Source organism: Myotis nattereri (assembly GCF_964212035.1).
Source record: "Myotis nattereri genome assembly, chromosome: 6".
In the NCBI taxonomy this organism is placed as follows: Eukaryota; Metazoa; Chordata; class Mammalia; order Chiroptera; family Vespertilionidae; genus Myotis; species Myotis nattereri.
Genome location: NC_138081.1, coordinates 42,085,188 through 42,095,924, shown reverse-complemented (window position 1 = coordinate 42,095,924; position 10,737 = coordinate 42,085,188). Strand labels below are relative to the sequence as shown.

The window sequence follows — 10,737 nt, the reverse complement described above, 5'->3', positions numbered from 1 at the left end:
AGAGGCATTTATTTTTCTTGCCATTGAATACAAGCAGTAATGCATTACATGGGTAAGTGTCTAGGGGCACTATATTAAAACCAGTGGATAGGCTCCAAATATGTATTTTTTGAATCAATAAATTCATGAGCAGACTATAGCTAAATAGATTTTTTTTTCTGTCTATCTTCTATGTAAATCCAAGGTGTAACTTCTTTAGTATATTGAAGAATTTCTCTGATAAGGTTAGGGCTTAGAAAACAGAGAGAAACATTCATTTTTCAACAAATGTATGTCTATGTGCTACCGACTTAAAGATTTTGTGAAATAGATACGTTTCTGGCTTGTGAGACCTAAAACATAAAGTGAGATATTTTTACTATTTCCATATACTAGAATTACTAGTAAATCCAAGTCTCATTAAGACTTTCTCAAAGACACAAAGCAAATAATTGGTGATGTCTGAATTGCACCCAGCCAGTCTGGCATCAGATATCCTTGTTAGATGTTATCAAGAGCTCAATCTCAATCAAGTAGCCACATTATCTTTATTAAATGAGAAAACATTTATAGGCATAAAATATCAATTATATAAGGAGCAAAATTGACATTTTTTTGACAGAAAACTTCATGTAGTAATTTATTTTTGCCCAGATGGGTAAGCCAGGTTTCCTATGCAAGGAGGTGGCCCACAGTTTTGTAGAAAAGGAAATAGATATTTCTCTACAAAATGAGGCAAACTATCCCAGGGGCCATGCAACAGAAAGTTCACAGACCAAATTAAAATACTCAAATCACACACACATACACACAGACTTCAAGAGCATAGATAATACTAAGATGTAGTAAAATTTCGGGTCAACATTTCTACAATTTCTACATTTCTACATTTGCAGATCTATGGTTATGATCCACTTATTGTTCCTGTTTGTTTATGCAGAATAAGTTCATCTATGCTGACTTATATACTCTGCATTTAATTTATGAAGTCAGCATAATTTTTAATACCAAAACTTTATATCTGGCAAATGAACAAAAATAAAATTACATATCAAACCCATTGTTCTCATTAAAAGGGCAATCGTTAAAATAAAATGCTATCAAATGGCAATATAGTGAAATAATATTTTAAATAGTGTTCATTCCAGTAGTTCTTCATTATTAGAAATCTATCAGCATAACTTTAGTAAAAAAATTAAAGCATAAAACCCATAAATCACAATGCAAGATGCTGCAAAGGCATTTAATGAATTCACCTAGAACTGTAACTTTCTAGAACATATGAAAAAGAAAACTACTTGAGTATGATAAAAGTTTAGTGTGATCCAAATCATACATTGTTTAAATTATTCTTAAGGTTGATTTCATATTCAGAAAAATATATTAAAATGTCTAAAATACTTATATTTTCAAATGTCAAAGAAAATATCACAGGAAATTAAGATGTAAGTGCTTCACAAGATCCAGATTTGAAAATAAAATGTAAAATTTGAAATATTACTGAAATGTATGTTTTGGATGTTCATGGAGATAATATTATTCTGGAAAGTCATGAAAATCAGCTGACTAATGTTACAGAATATTTTACATTCTGTACACCAGTTCTGTGAACTGTTGCTTGATATTTAAATTTCTGCTCAGGATAAATCTCAGCATAAGAGTCCTTTAGGTTTTAATCAGGAGTTCCAGTAGCCCAATAACCCCTGCATCTGTAAGTGCTATTCCTGCGTTGATGCTAAAATCTCTTGCATCAGAACTCAGCGCCTTTCAAGCTCCTCTAAGAATCCAGTCTCACACTATCAATTTCAAGCAATGTACAAGTTACTGGTGATTTCACATGGGAGTTAAGGGACACTTCAATATTGTACATTCCTCAGCAAAGTATGTAGACGACTCCTGAAGTCCTGTCACTTCTCGGAAGGGCTCTCTTGCTGGTGTGGCCATTAGTGGCAGTGAAAGTCCTCTGCTTTAACCAGTTCTCCCACACTGGGCTGGCCCACCTGGCTGGTTTTTCTCACTTATACGCTACAGAGCCTCTGCCCCCAAATATGCATCAATAAAGTCAACATGATTCTTAATAAAACTAAGTGTCTGTCTTCCCGTTAAAATGACTACTTTGCTTATAAGGTAGGTTCAGCCATCGTTTTGAATACTAGGGCCCAGATTGGGCTTTCACCCTCAATTCAAAGGGATCTGATTTAAAAAGAATATCTTATATAATAAAAGGATAATATGCAACTCGACTGAACAATGGACCATCCGTCTGGTCGCTATGCCACGCACTGACCACTATGGGGCAGACGCTCAAAGCAGGAGCTGCCTCCTGGTGGTCAGTGCACTCCCACAGGGGGAGTGCCACTCAGTCAGAAGCCAGGCTCATGGCCTTCCTGGCAGTGCTAAGGATGTCCAACTGCCGGCTTAGGCCCTCTTCCTTAGGTCCTCTCCCCGCAGGAAGAGGGCCTAGGCCAGCAGTTGGACATCCCCCGAGGGCTCCCAGACTGTAAGAGGGCACAGGCTAGGCTGAGGGATCCCCCCGATTGCACTAATCTTGTGCACCAGGCCTCTAGTATTAATAGAAAGTGTTCTCCCATTGGGTTTTTTTTTTTAAATAAAAATGTCATCATACCTTTAATGTATAAAGTATAGCAAAATCCCCAGCCAGTCTTCAGTTCAGTTTCTGTGTAGAATGTGCACAGAGTTGGCTGAAGTACAGGGACATCATTTATCTACCCAGTTAAGGTTAGAAACACACTAGGGTATGCTTACAGGGACATTTTCTTTACCGATTTATTGATTCTCTTTTCAGAGTCCTCCTAACTCTTATGTTTTGAATTTGAACTTTTATGAGCCTGAGTCTCATTGTCTAAAAATTATAAATAACCCTCAGGAGATTGTTAAAAGTAGTAAAAAATCTATATCTATCTATCTATCTATCTATCTATCTATCTATCTATATATATAAGCCTAAGTGACCGTTATGACTGGTCAACTGGTCACTATGATGTGCACTGACCACCAGGGGGCAGGTGCTCAATGCAGGATCTGCCCCTGGTGGTCAGTGCACTCCCACAGCCAAACTCCAACAGTCCCTCCCCCCGCTGGCCTGCCTTAATCAGCCCCAATCGAGACTGTGCGAGAAGTCCCTGATCGGCCCTAATCGCCAGCCAGGCCAAGGGACCCCACCCGTGCATGAATTCCTGCACCGGACCTCTATTATATATATATATACACACACATATATACACATATATATACATATATATATATATATATATATATATATATATATATATGAGTAAAGGGCTAGCACATAAGAGATATTCATTCAACTAAATGCTAAATAGTTACAATACCAGTAATTATTAGACAAAGATTGTGAGTTCAATTCTTTTATCTTTTACGGAAAAGTAATAACAGCTAGAGTGTGAACTCTTTTTTTTTTTTTAAATATATTTTATTGATTTTTTACAGAGAGGAAGGGAGAGAGATAGAGAGTTAGAAACATCGATGAGAGAGAAACATCGACCAGCTGCCTCCTGCACATCCCCCACTGGGGATATGCCCGCAACCCAGGTACATGCCCCCGACCGGAATCGAACCCGGGACCTTTCAGTCCGCAGTCTGACGCTCTATCCACTGAGCCAAACCAGTCTCAGCAAGAGTGTGAACTCTTAAGTTCCCTGCTGTATCTTAAAAGCCTAGCTGTTTGCCTAGAACATAGTTGGCAACAAAAATCAAACACAACACAACAAAACATAACAACAATGATAATCAACAAAGATTATGTGTTGAATGTTAGCTGGATCCTGATTATTTTATCTGCACAGCTAGAACCCAATTCATTTAACCCTCATACCCTTCAAGTTGTGCTATAATTTTACAAGTATCAGGGCTGGGTGGAGGAGGGAAAAAGGGGAGGGGGGCAGGGGGACATCTATAATACTGTCAACAATTAAATAAATAAATACATTAATTAATTAATTAATTAATTTAATGAAAATTTAAAAAAAACTTACCTATTTCTTTTTCTGTGAAGTCATTATCTAATTCCCATGTAATAGTAGGTACACTCATATCTGTGAATTCATAAAACCCACTTCAGAGTCAAATCAATGCCAACAAATGTCCTTCCTGTGGGCATTTAGAATTTTATTGGCTTGTCAGCTGTTTCATTAATATTTTACAACAGTAAAAAAAAAAAAAAATGTCTTGAGATTCCAGAATCATCACAGACCGCCCTAGCTTCATTCTATTGGTTCTTACAATGTCATCAAAATCCTTTGATATACGTATAGAAGCCTCCTTACAGGGTACTGTTTCTATTCTCAGTTTATACATATGCAGAAGGGAGAAAACCTGTAAAATTCAACTTTCAAGCCTTTGAAGATTTGGAAGTCTGTTTTGGAAATCTGTGTACATTTTTGTCTTCAGGATGGTTCCCATTGTGAAGAGTATTCATCACCTTTTTTTCAGGAAACATCAACCCTGAAGTTTTTCATCTTTTTCCTTTGGCTTCCTTACCTGGAAAATCTTTTTCCTGTTATGTATGAATGAAAGTCTTCAAATGCTATCTACTTTTTAACTGCTAACTTCTGTGTCCACTCTCTCACTCTTGATACTGGTAAGTCAGGCCTTATTCCTTTATCCTTACCAATTTAATTATTTTTATTATATACTTGATATTTTGAATATGTTTTAAGAGTGTTGATTTTTGTTATAGCAAAGAGAGAAATTACTGCCTGGTTACTTTGAACTTGTAGAGGATATACCTTATGGTTTTCCCTCTTAGTTATTGAAGAATCTCTTGGTATTGACATATGTTATTCCTATAATATAGTTATTCTGGGACTTAAATAGAAAGTCACAGTTATTTGTCAAGGCCTTCTAACAAGGCAGGATTCGAACTCTAAATTCCTTTCTTTATTCTGCCTTTTCAGGCTTTTAACTATTGCTTTTCACTAGTTCATTAAAGTTCCCCCTATCCCCTCAAGCACACTTTTGGTTCAGCCAATGTGTTCATGGGAGTTAATATGCAGATGTGAGGTTTCCCACTCTTTGGCTCTCTCTCGTTTCCTGGCTATTCCACTTCTAGTTCAGGTTTTTGAGAAGTTCTAAAATCCATTCTCTGACAGCTTGGACCAAAAAATCATGGATCTCTTTTTAAGTTTTGACCAAACTGCACTAAATAGACTGTAGACTGTGTGCTCAGGAGAAAAGCTCTAGAAATGGGAAGTCAACCTAGTAGAATTCTCTTCTTTCAAAAGCATAATTCACTCAAGTTTTTTCTACCACTGGTAGTATTTTAATCCCGACACTAATGTACAATATTTTGGTAAATAAATAAATATAACATAAATATATTAAATTCAAATAAAATAAATGAATTTATGGTTACATCTATTGGTCCATTCATTAGTATTTCAAACTTCATTTTATTTGACTAGTAAAATGAGTCCTAGTTACAAGGCATATCTAATTTAAAAAAAAGACAAATTACAATGCAAGATATTAAAAGGTTTTGTATTTTCTTTTTTAAGGACTTTAGGGATTTTACTTGTACAACACTAATTATTAAAGAAATTGTGGCCACTAAAATAGAATTCTAACAAATTCAAAAGACGTAACTTAGAAAGTATTACACAGAATAAAACAGTTGTATAACTGAGCTTTGAATGTGTTTCCTTTTTAGTCATATTGTTAGCCATGACATGCATAAAAACGTTTTTGTTAAAATTATTAAATCTCTTAAGAAAATTTCATTTAATAAATGTCCAACTTATTTGCCACTTAACATTATCTTTAGCCTTATATGTATTTTTCCTGTTTTGTAAGTTCAGACATTCTTTTATTTTTTGAGAACAAAGGAATGTTTCTTACAGCATTTATGGGCCTGTTTCCTCTACAAGTAAATCTGTATAGAGATGGGAAGTAGGAGTGATACAGGAGGGAGGAGAGAATATTATTAAGGCTTTAGGTTCAGCACCTGTTTGAGGCTCAGCATCCTCTCATTTTCGAGTGCACTAAAGGCTGCTGGAATCTCCATTGGAGTGGGAACAAGGACCCCTCCTGCAGATCTCTCAGAATTGGGGAGGGGGTTCCATTGCAGGTCCAGCCTATGACCCAGGTCCAAAACTTCCAACCTTCTCTGACACCTGAGGGCTAACTTCAGGTTCTTGTCAAACAGTTCACACTTGATGGGCATTTCCAGGGAGTAGAATGGGTTCCTGAGGGCAAAGTCTTAATAAATCTCATAAATCTTTTGGAGAAGAAAATCTGTCGCACTTGCCTAGGGTCTACCAGCACCACAAACCTGATCCCTATCTGTCTAGAGAAGCAGTGCAGTTTGAGTGTGTCTGTCTCCAGCATCTCAATGCCTTAGCTGCCCTGTTTGGGAGAAAGCTGGGAGCCGTTTTTCGAACAGCGAGTGGAACATGGAGGCCAGATGAGCTTTTCATTGGAGGTGAGGTGGGCCTGGCCTAATGCAATGGACATTGGCAGGGCTGCCCATGTACTCCAGCACTTCTTTCTTACCAGCTGTGTACTTGCCATTAGGTCCATGCCATTGGTTGCCAGTACTGCGTGGCCCACTGCAAAAATCAAGCAAGAAGAGTCAACGATGCCCCATCCTGGGGATACTGCCAAGGCCCTCCATAATAACTATGATGTCACTTTATATATTGTGCCTTGTCATCTCATACTTATACCTTCAAGAAAAAGAAAATTCATCAAAAACAGGCACAGAGGGTAAACTCAATGCAATCTCCGGTTTTCTACATTGTTCTATTCCCATAATACTCTTACCCAAATCTGTAATTCTATTCTAAGCTAGACCAGAATCCACAGAGCACTCTTCTAACCCTGTAGTCACACACTCTGCCATCTCTCCACGCACTTGCACTGGAAATATATTTCACACAGACCCTGCTCAGAGTCCTCTGCTAGGGGGTGTGAAAAAAGACATTACTGATTTGAGCATATGTATATGGACAAGTAAACATTAACACTGAGTGATACATGAGGAACAAAAAGTTGATGGAGAGACATGTCATAGAACCTGGGAGAATGAGTGATACTTGGACCACACCTAGGTCTCAAAGAACACGGAATAGTGAAAAGAAAAGCTTGGAATAAAGGGAACCCTAGTGCACTACTGGTGGGAATGCAGACTGGTGCAGCCACTGTGGAAAAGAGCATGGCGTTTCCTCAAAAAATTAAATATGGAACTGCCATTTGACCCAGTGATCCCACTTCTAGGAATATATCCTAAGGAAACTGAAAGACCAATCAGAAAGAATGTATGCACCCTTATGTTCATAGCAGCACAATTTACAATAGCTAAGATCTGGAAACAGCCCAAGTGCCCATCAGCAGATGGGGGATAAGAAGCTTGGTACATTTAAACTATGGAATATTATGCAGCTGTAAAAAAGGAGACAGCATAGAGGGACCTGGAGGCTATTGTGCAAAGTTAAATAAGCCAGTCAGAAAAAGACAAGTATCACATAATCTCACTCATATGTGGAATCTAATGAACAAAATAAACTGTTGAACAAAATAGATCCAGAGATAAAGAAGCATGGAACAAACTGTCTTGAATCTCAGAGGGAAGGCAGGGTTAGGTGGGTAGGTGGGAAGAGATCAACCAAAGAACTTATATGCATACTAGGGGCCCAGTGCACAAATTCGTGCACCATGAAAGGAACTGTGGGCCATGAGGCTGTGATGGGCACAGGGGCGGGTCTCAGCCCATCCTCTGCACTCGTGCTGGGTCCCTCCCACTGCAGCCCTGTCCCTTGTCTGCCAGCAGTCCCGCTCCCGCCGCCACCACTCCTACACACTGGCAGTGCAGAGCAATTGGAGCCAACGCCAGCACCGGGTGTGAGCAGCGGCTGCTGTACCTGATCACCCCTCAGGAGCAGGGGGAGGTGGAGAAGCCCTCAGGGGTGATCAGGGCCGGCAGGTGCTGCTCACACCCACTGTCCATGCTGAGCAATTAGGACCAGTGCCAGGCACCAGCAGCAGGTGCAAGAAGGGCCAGCGCCAGCAGCAGGTGTGAGTGCCTGGAGGAACTGCAGCACACAGGAGCAAAGAGTTTTCAGTAACCCCCAGAGGCTAACCCTGATGACAACAACCAGAGCCCCGCCTTGGTCTGACACCCCTGCTCACCTGCTCTACCATCCTGTGGTGGCCGATGCCTGCCATGTTCCCCACGCGGCCCTTGGTGGTCAGCGCAGGTCATAGCAACTGATTGTTCTGTTGTTTGGTTGTTCAGTTGTTCTGCTGTTTGTTCTATTTGCATATTAGGGTTTTATAGATAGACTAGAAGCCTGGTGCACAAAACTTTCTGCACTCGGGGGGAAGGGGGGCCCCTCAGCCTGGCCTGTGCCCTCTCGCAGTCTGGGACCCCTCGGGAGATAACTCCCTGCTGGCTTAGGCCTGCTCCCGGGTGACAGAGGGCAAGACCAATCCCTAGGTGCAGCCCCTGGTCAGGCTCAGAGCAGGGCCAATTGGGGAGTTGGGACGCCACCCCCTGTCATGCACAGAGCAGGGCGGATTGGGAGGTTGCGATGCCACCCTCAGTCACGCTCAGGGTAGGGCCGATTGGGGGGTTGGGGCACCGCCCCCTGTCACAATTAAGGCAGGGTCAATGGGGAGGTTGCGGCGCCACCCCCTGTCACGCACAGAGCAGGGCCAATCCGGGGGGTTGGGGAGCTCCCCCCTGTCATGCACAGAGCAGGGCCGATCAGGGGGTTGGGGCGCCGCCACTCTGTCACACACAGAGCCGCATGGCAATCAGGGAGTTGGAGAGCTCCCCCGTATCAGGCACAGAGCAGGGCTGATCAGGGGGATGGGGCACCTTCCCCTGTCACGAACAGAGCAGGGTGGATAGGGAGGTTGTGGCCCCGCCCCCTGTCACACACAGAGCCACAGGGTGATCAGGGGGTTTGGGCGCTGCCCCCTGTCACACTGATCCCGGTGCCGGGAGGCCTTGCAGCTCCGAGATCCCGGTGCTGGGAGGCATATTACCCTTTTACTATGTAGAATAGAGGCCTGGTGCACGGGTGGGTGCCGGCTGGTTTGCCCTGAAGGGTGTCCTGGGTCAGGTTAGGGGTCCCCACTGGGGTGCCTGGCCAGCCTGGGTGAGGGGATGATGGCTGTTTGCAGCTGGTCACACACCCTTTAGGCTGGGGTCCCCACTGGAGTGCCTGGCCAGTCTGGGTGAGGGGCTGAAGGATGTTTTCAGGCTGGGGGTGACTGAAGCTCCCAACCGCTCCTTTTTTTCTTTTTTTCTTTTTATTCTGGGCCAGCTTTAGCTTTGAGGCTTGGCTCCAGCTCTTAGTCCTCCGCCGCTGAAAGTAGGTTTCTGGCCTTTGCTTACAATGTTGCAATCCTGCTGGCTGAAGCCCAGCAGACTAAAACAGGTTTCTGGGGTTTTGTTTAGCTTCTATATTTGTTACATAGTTGCTTAGAGTTGCAGCTCAGAGGCCTGCAGTGGCAGGCGGGGAACGTTGGAGTCCTCCGTCACTGATGCAAGCAAGCCTCATGTTAGTTTCCAGCTGCCTGGCTGCCGGCTGCCATCTTGGCTGGCAGTTAATTTGCATATTGCCCTGATTAGCCAATGGGGAGGGTAGTGGTCGTACGCTAATTACCATGTTTCTCTTTTATTAGATAGGATAGGTAGATAGAGAGAGCTATGCATAACCCATGGACACAGACAATAGGGTGGTAAAGGCAGGGGTGGGGGAGGGCTAGAAGGGGACATATGTAATACTTTCAACAATAAAGATTAAAATATATAAAATAAATAAATAAATAAATAGGAAACAAGTTTTCAGTTGTGGGAGTTCAGCCTAAGCAAAAGTAGAGAGTAGAAAAAGAAAGATGTGTTTAGGGAAAACAAAATGAGTGGGTAAACCTGGCTGAGTGTAGAGAGCCACAGAGGGAAGGAGAGGGCAATACTAATATGATTGATACATTAGATGAGGCTGGACTGTATATTTCACAAAAATTTTGTCAGGAAATAAAAAGCAGTTCATAAATACAAAGAGGTAACTCCTATCATATTGACTATTTTAAAAGTTTCTATTTCTAACAACTGGAAGATGTAGGAGTGATCCTATTGGAAAATGAATTTAAACTCTATCATCTCTGAGCAAACACCTTTGAATGACTAATCTGAACTCTGAGGTGGCTTTGTGTGGGCTTCCCTGTTGATTGTCATTTTCAACTGAGTCAGTGCTGGAACACTGGGAATGTATTTCACAGTGCAGCTCACACAGGATGCTTCACAAAATGTATCCAATCCATCAGAACCGCTTAAGATAACTCACAGAAGTCAGTAAATGATGGGCAGACAGGGATTTCCTAATAGGTATTTTTTTAAATATTTTGACAATGTATGATGAAAAGATGAAAATATGGATGTCTCAAAAGTCACTTAAAGATAGCTCTTCAGACTTAAGATGACTCCAACTACAGGGCACAGAGCCAACAAAGCTGTAATTTGTTGTAACTCGAACTAAGGCACACACTATCAAGGGCATATAGAAATTTTAAAATAATCTAAAAAATAAGTTGCTTTTATGTTAATTTGCTATAACTTGAATATTCTTCCTAGAATATTCAGCATTAATATGAAAGATTTAATAGATGCACCATTACTATCAAAAGAGAAGATAAAGTGTTCCTATTGAAAAAATTCAATGATTTAAGCCACTTAAATGAATATTTATTAAGCACCTGTGTTGTATGACTTAC

General features: G+C 41.3%; 1 pseudogene across 1 annotated transcript in view; it reads right to left on the bottom strand.

Moving 5' to 3' along the window:
- Positions 1 to 6,092: 6,092 nt before the first annotated feature.
- LOC308520830 (trafficking protein particle complex subunit 4-like) overlaps positions 6,093 to 10,737 on the bottom strand; it is a 39,869-nt pseudogene continuing 35,224 nt past the window's right edge. Inside the window, exon 2 of the transcript in view lies at positions 6,093 to 6,566. The product of the transcript in view is annotated as a trafficking protein particle complex subunit 4-like (transcript). The remainder of the gene's footprint in view (positions 6,567 to 10,737) is intronic.